This window comes from Anthonomus grandis, chromosome 2 (assembly GCF_022605725.1).
Source record: "Anthonomus grandis grandis chromosome 2, icAntGran1.3, whole genome shotgun sequence".
In the NCBI taxonomy this organism is placed as follows: Eukaryota; Metazoa; Arthropoda; class Insecta; order Coleoptera; family Curculionidae; genus Anthonomus; species Anthonomus grandis.
The window spans coordinates 30,111,779-30,123,889 of NC_065547.1; the positions used below are offsets into that span (position 1 = coordinate 30,111,779).

Genomic DNA, 12,111 nt, shown 5'->3' on the forward strand with positions numbered 1-12,111 from the left:
TTTTTTTTAACAATATTTTCGTACATTTTTTTTATTTTACGGTAAAGACTTTTTGAAATTCGGTATTTGTTTTCATAAAAAAATTTTAGAATTTTGAAAAAACGTTTGCACTTGTACCCCTTTGTATAAAAATTAATACTTGTTTCCCTTTGCCACTAATGTATTTTAAAAATTCCAAAATACAAAAACAAAAATAAAATTAACTCAAACACATTTATTTTTTAGGAAAGAAACATTTTTTTAATCGTAGATTCCAGGTCTTGTTCGATATTTTCTTCATCCTTCGAGGGAACATCCACCTGGGATTCCTGAGAGGTTCTTTCAACTTGAAGAATATTATTGCGTTGGCGAGTTAGAACTTCGTCGTGTCTTAGGTTGCGGTAAAAATCGTGGTGTATCGGGGGTACAAAGGGTAAAAGCTCCAATAAATTCTTATATTTTGGAAGCTTTATTTTAACGGGCCCTTGGCGGAGAGATGGGAGTTCAATCGCCGAGGAAATTTGTGCAGGTTTTTCAAGTCAACAATAGCAAAAGGACATTCTTCATCAGAATTTTAACACAATTCATCAGTGTGTCCTTAAAAAACAAAGTACAAGGTATCTGCTTTTCAAAGCGAGGCCATTGCATTTTTCGTAAGCCCTTTACATTATCATTCTTAATATTGCACAAGGGAGCAATACTTTTGAAGTCATTTTCATTCATTTTGGTAACCAAGAATTTCTTACTAGACTTTGCTACAACATCCATCCATTCAGTGGGGACAAAAACAACACAATGAGGCCAAAGTCTTGGTCACATTCCATGAATGAGTGACCTGACTCCAAAAATCTGTGATCTATAGTTTCAATTTGGGTATATAATACAATATAGTTCCAAAATTTAATAATAATAATAATATAATAATAATAATAAATAATCTCTTTATTTTAGGAAAATATACAACATAATACTTGCCTAAGACTAGACACACAATTACTTTTAAAAAGTTGTGCGTGTGTCTATATACTCATCAATTAATAAATATACATATAAGCAGAAAATGCTTTTTATTTGTCGTTAGTCGGAACAAGAAAATGAGAAAAGAACAAGCAATTCTACGTACATACCTATTGTGATAAAATATTATAAATAATCTATATTACTGTCAGAAGTATATCTTTTTGAAGGTTTAGTAGCCATGAATTAACTTTCCGTTTAATTTTAGAGAATGGTTTATTTCTTAGTTCCTGAGGCAATTGATTGTATATTTTGGGAGCTAAGAAGACTATACTTTTCTGAACTGCGGTATAATGCACTGGAGTTGATAAGATCATTGATTTACTTTGTGCAAATCTAGTTGCAATTGAGTGGGTTGATGTATTAATGTTAGTTTTCTGGTTACTAAGGAGTCTAATTATTGATTTTAAATATAATTTAGTAATGGTAAGTAATTTAGATTCCTTAAATAGTAACTCGGTATGATGCATTATATTTTTTAAAAGAGATATCTTTATAATTTTTTTTTGGGTAATTTCAAGAGGATTCAAGAATGTTTTACTGGCGGCTCCCCAGATACAAATTCCATAGTTAATAATTGATTCTACTAAACCTTTGTAAATATTTAGTATTGTTTTACGTGACAAACATTGTCTTAATATATAGAATTTATACATAAGTTTTCTAAGTTTACCACAGATATATTGCACATGTATCTCCCATTTTAGATGCCTATCAAAGTAGACACCCAAATATTTAATTTCGTCCACTGCACTAATCCGCACACAATTACAAATTTTCATATTCCTACATCATTGTCGTGAATTTTAATAGTCTCAAGGTCATAAGGTAATCCTGCTTTTGTCATGGAGTGACACATGAAATGAGTCTTGTCAATATTAAGAGATAATAAACTAAAATCCAGCCATTTTTTAACCTCAACAAGAGCTTGTTCGGCCTTTTGAAACACTTCATCCCACGTGCCACCCCCAACCATGAGAGCTGTATCATCAGCGTAACAGACAACTTGCACACTTGTTATTACCGAAAATATACTATCCATATAGAGAGTGAACAATATTGGACCAAGGACCGTGCCCTGTGGCACACCACACCTCACTGGAATTTTACTACTGTGAATCTCGCCTATCTTAACTTGCTGGTAACGATTTTCAAGAAATGATTTTAATAAATTTAATGGTATTCCTCTTATACCTTTAGCTTCTAAGCGTTCCATCAAGATGTGGTGCGGCACAGTATCAAAGGCCTTAGCCAGGTCCAGGAAGATTGTCATACATTTTGTATTGGTGTTAAAAGCATTTATTATGTCGTCAGCTACCCTGACTAAAACATCCTCAGTTCCCAGTCCCGTTTTAAAACCATATTGATTTGCATTAAGTAGGTTATTTTTATCAATATAATTACATAATCTCAATTTAATACATTTTTCTACAACTTTACTTATGCTGTTGGTGAGAGCTATGGGTCTGTAATTTTTTAACTCATCCCTTGGGCCTGATTTATGAAGTGGTATAACGATTGTATTTTTTAAAATTTCAGGGTAAACTCCAGACCCAAAGATAGTATTTACCAGATGTAAAAGAGGCACTATCAAGTATCTGTTATAATTCTTAATAAAATTATTAGATATGCCATCATCAACATTTGAATCACTATTTCCCAAAGATCCAATTATAGTAATAAGTTCACTAATAATGTGCTTGTTTTTGTTCTGTCCCCCTGCATTGTCACTAAACGCATCATTGTGTTTGACGGTGCGCGGTAAGCTTAAAATAAACTTTAGAAGACATGAAATTATTTCCCCAGCCCCTCCTTATGCCCTTGATGCCTCTCCTTCATGCCACATAAACATCTATGCTTGACCCTTAGCAAGGTCATGTATACCAAAATTATAAGTCCACAACTGTCTTAGGTAAAATACTTTGCTATTAGTCAGTAAAGGCCTCGATAGGGTCTTTTGCAGATAAAAGCAAATGGCTACTCGATCAGCAGAACTTTCAGCTTTTGCTTTATTTTTAGCCTGTCGAGCTTTCTCTGCTTTCTTAAGATGAACTTCTTTATTGACTTTTGCAACCGCGGTATCCTCTGGTCTTCCATTTTTTATTGTATTACTAAGCTGGTCACGTAATTTACAAGTATCTGTATAAGGTCTATGGAAGCTTAAATTAAAGCAAGTATTAAAGATATGGCGATAATAGCTGATCTTTACAAGCGTTTTATTGTGTTGATTACAAAACTCTTTGTACAGGTCATACATTTTGTTGACATTTAAAGCAGAATCCAGATATTTTCGATTTGGATTATAATGACTTGTGTAATGGCTCTTAAATTTGGGAAACGAGGTAATATGTTTTTTACAAAGTTTGTTAGAAAAATATCAAACTTGTTAGAAGGGGAATGTTTGCCTCTTTTGTCAGTGTGTGCTATACCAGTGGGAGAATCAGATTTTTTTTATATAACGTTGGTTAACCGTTTGTTACTTATATTCAAAGTACGCAAAAAAAAACTGTTTGCATACACGTTTCCCAGTTAATTTTATTGTTGTGCTGACCGTCTTATGACTTATGGCTCCTTGAAGTCTGCGGCGAGGAGCACTTACTCCAATACATGAATAGAAAAAAGAAGTCTGAAGATTCCAGTTTTGCAATTCCCAAAATTTTGTAAAAATAGCAAGTCGCTTATTTTATATATTTATATAGAAAAGTCCTTGCATTTATAACGACAGGAATGGGGATAAGGTTGCACTTGCTTACAAACGTGAACTTCCCCTTTTTGTCCCACATACTCTAGGCCACTATTTCTTCTTTTTTTAGCTTGCAAACGTTTCCATTGTTCCGGATTTATCCTTCTTTTACTAGGTTTTCTGGTTTCCTCCGAAATGGTTAAATTGTCTGAATTCGCTTCAGTACCGTGCTCAGAACTACTTGAACTTGTTTCATCCTCATCAGAGCTGTGTGGTAGGAAATTGATGTTGCGATCTGGATCATCTTGTTCTTGATCACCTAAAAAATATGAGACTACAAAAAGAAACAGCAAACAGCAGCAGGCAAATTGCTAGAAAAAAGCGAAATTATGCATAATTGCATAATGTACCTAAGTATTATTTTATAATATTTTTCTAGATTCAAAAAATCAGTGCTTTTTTTATATCCAAAATTTTGATCCTATATAAGTTTACTTGCAAACTAGTATATGTATAGTCGAATAAATTCTTAACTTGCGGGTCCAAGAACATTATTGATATGAATCAAGTTAAAAAGAGTGCCCTACAATTCTGCATAAAATAAAAGAGGTTCCTGTTTTGCCAACACTCTTATTTTGAAGAAAAAGTTTCTTAAATCTAACACCATTTGCATAAGTTTAAACCCTAATTACAAATTAATAAAATCTGACTAACATCAACATGTCAATAAAAACATAAAATATTAACTCTGCGAAAATTATAACCCAACTTTTTTAATATTTATTGCAATAAATCTAATTTTGAAATCACAGCAGTTTCTTAGACTAAGGCAATAATATTTTTTTTTTAAAATATATAAATAGGTACTTACTTGAAATACGCGTTATTATTTCACTCATTTTAACAACTTTTTTACGAGCTCGATTTGCAATGATGCTAAACAATTTACTAAAAACACCTTACAGGCAAAGGGGTACAAATGCACTTGTATCCCCTCGCCACTAATTATTTTTAAATATTGTTTGAGTAGTTAAAAGGGATTTTACGAGATGGCGCCACCAGTAGCAATATTCACTTGTATCTCTTTGCCACAAAGTTTTTGGTACTATGAAGATTTATTCTATGAACTTAACTCATTTTTTAAAATTTTGTCACTTGTACCCCTTAGCATCTAAGCCCCTCAATTTATGGCAATCTATCTATTAATAATAAATATTTATCATGTAAATATCTTTTGACGACATCACTGGTAAAGATTAGTTGTTTCCATGGAATCAACAATGCGATCGAGCGGCGTCGCGATATTGTTGCTTTTTTCTCTAATATACATTATCTACGTTTATTAAACTTTGAATGTTGACTTCTCTATAGAGCATCTTATCATATTTTATGAGAAAAAATGCTTCATATTTTATTAAAGAGGAATAGTATTGTTTTGCGGCTGTCAAAATAAGTGACAAATTTTTATTATATTGTAAATTGTGTTTTTTTGCCTTTTCTACATAACCATTTGACATCATTGCGTCAGAGATGTTGCAAGCAAACAAACTGCCCATAGTTTTGCGCCAATGCTAATTCTAGCCTTTCAATGTTCTAAGCTTATTTACTTTTAATAAATATTGTTTGATAATATAATATCATGGTTATTATAGCTTCTATATTCTTTTTTCGAGAGAAAATGGCAGTTTTGACATTTGAGGCTAGGATTCATATTCTTTTCTTTTCAAAAGTCTTTGTACCATGTAGTAGCCGCAATCAATTAATTCTCCACTCATATGAATTCTTATAATAATTTTTCGTAATTTCCCGCGTATCCGCAGATATTATAAATTTGACATTTTGCATACAAAGGGCTCCTGATTCAAATACTTTCAAAGAGAAATTTTAAAGAAGTGTGGAAACCATATTTGCACCTTTCTTCGTTGCTCTTTTGTGACGTCATGAAAACGTTGTTGTTTTTTTTGCATACGTTGCTTGATGTCGAATGAATGATTGAATTTTTTAACATGTTTTTAATTTTTCATGTTTAAAAATCTTTTTACTATGTAGCAACTGCAACGTCAATCAAATCTCTATTTGATATTGGTGGTTAGGGTTTGCACACCTCTTTTCTTCTCTTTGACCGAATTTTGATCAGTGGCGCTTTGTATATGTAGCGGAGTAAAAACCGGCTCGAATTCTCGCGTTTTTTTTCGAGGTATAACCAGATAAGTCATATACTAAATTATTGGAATATTACTGGGCATCTGAAACCGAGTTCTACGACATCGCTAGGGTGTCCCGATTTTTTATATATTGAAAAAACGCGATAATTTAGAAACTCAACTTTTACACATAACTCGCTCTATCTCAAAAACCGCTCTAGCTACTAAAATATTTTTTTTTTAATTTTTAAACGCATTTCTTTGCGCCTTTATTGCAATAGAAAAAATTGAGGTAGTGTTTTTTTTTGTTATTCAAAAAATTTAAAAAATGTCACCGTTTATGGAGATACTTTTTTCAGCAATCGAAAACTGTTTTATTTAAAGGAATTTTACCATATAGTCTGGAAGAAAATGTAGCAGACACATTAAAAAAGTTTTTAAAAGAAACTGCAACCATTTATCTCTAATAGAGTTTATCGATTTTTGAATTCGGAGCTCAAATCGCAAGTGATTGCGCGCCAACTGAAAAGGGATTTATTCCACTCACCGCGGGTTGTAGTCACAGACAATTTCTTCTTTTTACTAACTGTACTTTATTGTACTGTACTTAATTTAACTGCACTTTTTACTACTGTAACAGTCTGTTCAGTTTACTGTAGTACGTTTCTGTCTGACGTGCCGGTTAGTGATTTCGATGTAATACGATTTTAATTTGGATTTGGATTAAATAAAAGGCAGAAAATAGGGTTGACAAGGAAAACAACTTCTAAGAAGATGAAAAAAAAATAGTCGGAGTGGCGTTCTGAGGATAAATCGAAATGAGGGTAGTTCTTATGAACGGTTTGCTTCCATGCACTTGCTGCATGTAAAACTTTTCTCCATAAATAAAAGGCACTCGTTACATTAGTTTTTTACTTTCCAAAATTTAGTACATTTCCGATTCCGAATCAGATATTTTATTTTCAAAATTCATTTTATTGCTGCACGATTTGCATTTGCATTGGCAGCAACATTTCAAGCCATGTGTTACACAAACACATCGGGTGGTGCAGCCTCTGTCGGAACAGCAAATTGATAGAGCACTTCGAAGATTTTCCGGTACAGGTTCTTTCGTGGTTAATATAGGAGTCCAATATTTGGGTACTTGTCACGGACTCTTTATGAAATTTGTACTTGTAAACCTTTAAATACCAAAATGTAACTCCTTTGGGTTAAACGCGGCAACCGCGCTTCCCAGCCAGTTTAATATAGGCAAAATTTGGGCGTAACGATAAGCGTAATTTTTTGTACGTGTCTCACAATAAATAAAAATTTAAGTGGAAATCAGCTTGGTTTTATTCAAAAAGGTAAACGGGCATCCACATCTAATGGTCCTTCGGCCGTATGGTTATAATAACCTATGGAAACGTACTCTTTGGAGGTAAAAAAATCGAAAATTAATTAATCGAATTGCATTCATTTTGTGACGCCTCACAATCTGCGTACGGCGCATGTATTTATTTAAGGTCGATCGATAAAAATAATCAGTGTTCTACCCAATTATTATGTAGTAAATCGCGCGTAGCACCCTTAAAAACAATCTCAATCCCCAGACTCGAGCTTTGCAGCGCTGTTTTAGCAGCAAAACTTGTCGAAAAGGTTCAAAGATCATTAAGAATTAAGATCGACAACATGTATTTTTGGACTGATAGTATGATTGTTGTGGGTTGGTTATCGTTATGTCCCAGTAGTCTTAAAATTTTCGTCGCGAACCGAGTTTCTGATATTCAAAATCGAACTAAAATATCGCAGTGGAAACACGTTCCGACAAATGAAAATCCTGCGGATCTGATATCTCGCGGTACCACAGTTATTAATTTAAAGGATTGTAATTTATGGTGGTTTGGCCCCGAATGGCTAAGAGATGTTGATGCTTCGTGTTGGCCAAATAATCGTGAAATTCCTGAAATTATTCCAGAAATTAAATCTGCTAAAACATTTATTGTAATTGAGAATGATAAATTTGAAATTTTTAATAGAATTTCAAAATTATATCGTCTTCAGCGGGTAATAGCATACTGTTATAGATTTTATCGAAACTGTAAAGATAAAAGTCATAAAAATATAGAGGCATTGACGGTTGATGAAGTTAAGAATTCAATGACTATACTTTTAAAATTAGGGCAAGAGGAAATGTTTCCAAGAGAATTAAAATGTTTTAAGAATTCCACTCATATCGATAAAAAATCTAAAATATTATCGCTTAGTCCTATTATAGGACCAGATGGATTATTAAGGGTTGGTGGTCGTATGCAAAGCAAATCTCTCTTATGAATCAAAACATCAAATAATTCTAGCACCTAAACATCCCCTTACCAAACTTATTATTGAAAATGAACACCACAAAAATTTACATGCAGGAAGTTTATCCATATTAACTTCTTTAAGGGAAAGATATTGGATTATTCAGGGCCGTAGAACAATTCGTAGTATTTTAAAAAATTGCATAACTGGCTTCCGAGTGAACCCCAAACGAATGATTCAGAAAATGGGTAACTTACCTTTTGATCGCATTACTCAGTATCGTCCATTTTATGTAAGTGGTATAGACTTTGCAGGCCCATTTTTCATTAAAGATGGTAAGCTGCGCAATCGTTCAATTATTAAAGCTTATCTCTGCATATTTATTTGCTTCACAACTAAGGCTGTACACTTAGAGGCCGTGGGAGATCTTAGTACTGATGCATTTCTTAGTGCTCTGAAAAGATTTGTGGCACGCCGAGGTTTATGTCGGGCAATACATAGTGACAACGGAACGAATTTCACGGGCGCTAATAACGCATTAAAATCAATAATTGTATCAATTCCTAGATTTGTCCAATCTCCCGATATATCCGACTTTTTGTTAAAAAATTCAATTAAATGGAATTTCATTCCAGCCCGAGCTCCTCACCATGGTGGCCTCTGGGAGTCCGCTGTTAAGCGTGCTAAATATCATGTTATTCGTGTGATCGGAAAAAATAGTTTGACCTTTGAAGGACTTACCACACTTTTTGCTCAGGTAGAGGCTATAATGAATTCTTCACCAATCACTCCCTTGTCCGAGGATCCCTTAGACTATTCCTGTCTTACCCCCGGTCATTTTCTGATTGGTAGTCCTCTACTATCTATTCCCGAAAACGACCTTACCGACTTACCGTCCAATCGTCTGAACCAGTTTCAAGAACTCCAGAAAACGTTTCAAATTTTTTGAAAGAAATGGTCCAAGGACTACTTACTTGGTCTCCAGCAAAGATCTAAATGGCAGGAAGAAAAGCAGGAAGAAAACACACTGAAGATTGGTTCCATGGTTGTGGTTATGGATGACAACCTTCCTCCCCTACATTGGCGCTTGGGACGAGTGACGCAGACTCATACAGGAGAAGACGGACTTTTACGGGTTGTAACGGTTCGAACTGCTGGTGGTGATATTACACGTGTTGTGCAGAAGTTGTGCTTATTACCATTAGACATTTAATCCTTAAAAGACTTTAGTTTTCAAGGGCCGGCGGTATGTCACGGACTCTTTATGAAATTTGTACTTGTAAACCTTTAAATACCAAAATCTAACTCCTTTGGGTTAAACGCGGCAACCGCGCTTCCCATCCAGTTTAATATAGGAAAAATTTGGGCGTAACGATAAGCGTCATTTTTTATACGTGTCTCACAATAAATAAAAATTTAAGTGGAAATCAGCTTGGTTTTATTCAAAAAGGTAAACGGGCATCCACAGTACTTGTATAGGTTTTTCTACAGGCAACATGAAATTTAAGTTTAATCCAACCATCCAAAATCTCCTTTTTCATTTTCAATAATTTTTTCCCGTAAGTGTCCTTTCTTTTTTCTGCTGCCTGAAGTATTGTCTCCAGGCCGGTTTTGGTAAGATTCTGAACTACCAAACTATCGCCTTGTTCTACAGATTTGCCACAAAAATACATTTTATATCCATCTCTTCAATGTTTAGAACCACTCATTCACTATATTATACTGACTAAAACACAACTACTCACTCTTATATACTATATGCGCACATTAATCGTCTTTGATTCTTATTTTTAATATTATTTTCGTAAAAAAACGCAAGAAGTCATAAAAACAACTTACGTGAAAGTTTAGCGTCTTTGAAAAACTAAAAAAGCACATTTAAATTTTTTCGACTCGCCACTAATCTCAACGAAACGGAGTGCGCAGGATTGCCGGGATGCCGCGCCGGTTTATTTGTATACTAGACGCATTTAAAAATATTATGCATGCCAATTTTTCGAATTTTAAATTTTGGGGTATCAACTGTTCAAATAAATAGGTATTTCAACTTAAAAATTTCAATATAATAAATACCTAGTAAAGCGTACTTGCAGTGCGCGCAGTTAGTAGAAAGTTGCCGCAGGACAACCTCGAAAGTGTTCCTGCGATTGGAACCCCGAACTGTATGGTAAAATTCCTTCAAATAAAAAAGTTTTTCGATTGCTGAAAAAAGTCTCTCAATAAACGGTCACCAGCACAATTTTTAAATTTTTTGATAAACAAAAAAATACGCTACTTTAGTTTTTTCTATTGCAATATGTGCGCAAAGAGATGCGTTTCAAAATTTAAAAAAATCATTTTAGTAGGTAGAGCGGTTTTTGAGATAGAGCGAGTTATGTGTTAAAAAGTTGAGTTTCAAAATTACCGCGATTTTGAGGTCACCCTAGCGATGTCGTAAAACTTGATTTCAGATGCCAATAAACATGCCTAATAAGATAGTATAGATTTGATCTGGTTATACCTTCAAAAAAAAATCGATAAATAAGCGTCTTTCGACCGCGTTTTTACTGCACTAATGTGACATCACGGAAACGATGCTATGTTGCTATTTAAATGTTTCTTGATTTTGAACAAATGTGGATTTTGTCGTTGTATGAATTTTTAGCACATGTTTACTCCAAACATAACTAAGAAAAACTTTAAAACGCCAATGATAAAATCTTATTCTTCTGCTTTTCTGTTTTAAAAACCTTTTTACAATGTATTGTAAGCAACTGTATTGTCAATCAAAATACATTTGAAATTTATGGTTAAAATGTATATTCTTCTTTTTAAAGAAAGTAGCAACCGAAATGTTAATCAATAGAATTTTGTAATTTTATAATATCGTGCACTCGCCGCCATGTTGATGATATCAATAGAAAACTGACTAATGGTTAATATTTTTAATTGGGCGTTTCTTTTTGGTAAATTGATTTTTGATAAGGTTCCTTCAAATTATTACGTTTCAAAGAGAAAATGACAGTTTCGACATTAGAATTCATTGCTTGTTCTTTTTCTGAAGAAGTAATTTTTCCATGTAGCAACCGAAATGGAAAACAGGGGCGTTTCATTATTGACACCGTCATGTTCGTTGTTACTAGCCAGGATACTATTACTAGCTTTTATATTTGTTAATTGAATGATTAACATGATGCAAATGTTAATAACTTCTCTTAAGTGTTAACGTTCACCTTCCCAGTAAAATAGTCTCAGACATATTATACGGGAGTTGTCAAAAATGTTTCGGTTGCTATAACCTAATAATCAGTGGCTGCTCAAGATAAACACCTCAATTCTGGCTTCCAAAGGAAATATATTGAATCAGCTACAGTTCTGCACAGGGAGAGTCGTCACTCGCATCTTTCATTGGCAGCTAAATACCAAAGGATTAGATGATACTGCTTTGTTCTTTTCTCTGATTTAACTCGGCTAATCGCAGTTACTCAATAAATTTTAGGTTCAAGTGATTTTGCGTAATTGATTTAAGATCTCTTGCACCCTTAATATCAATTCAAACTCTCCAGGTGTAAATTTAAATACGACCACCATTTTCGTTAACCTATTTCGATCTCCCATTCTGTCATAATGACACTTTCGATGTAAGCAACTTGCCGATATACAAAATCCGTAGTGGATCTTCACAAATGTGTACCTTGGACCCAGGGGCCCGGCTTCAATGATAATCAAGGTTGTCACCTTAACTGGCGATGAGCGGATGATCGATGTAGAACCCTCTGATAAAGTGTTAAGTAAGTTCGATTTTTTTCTTGTCCGTGGGAGTCTACAGTGATAATTTTGTAGCTTTAAAGGAAAAGTTAGAGGAGCGCGAAGGTATTCCACCTCAGCAGCAACGGTTGATCTTCCAGGGCAAACAAATGAAAGACGACAAAACGATTAATAGTTACAAACTGAAGGCTGGAACTGTGCTGCATTTGGTAGTAGCCTTAAGGGGTGGAGAAGACAATAATTTTACTTAAGTTTGTC

The 12,111-nt window shown here is 34.0% G+C and overlaps 1 protein-coding gene across 4 annotated transcripts in view; it reads left to right on the top strand.

Moving 5' to 3' along the window:
• LOC126750738 (N-acylneuraminate-9-phosphatase) overlaps positions 1-12,111 on the top strand; it is a 97,634-nt gene that overhangs the window by 84,658 nt on the left and 865 nt on the right. The gene's annotated exons all lie outside the window — the stretch shown is intronic.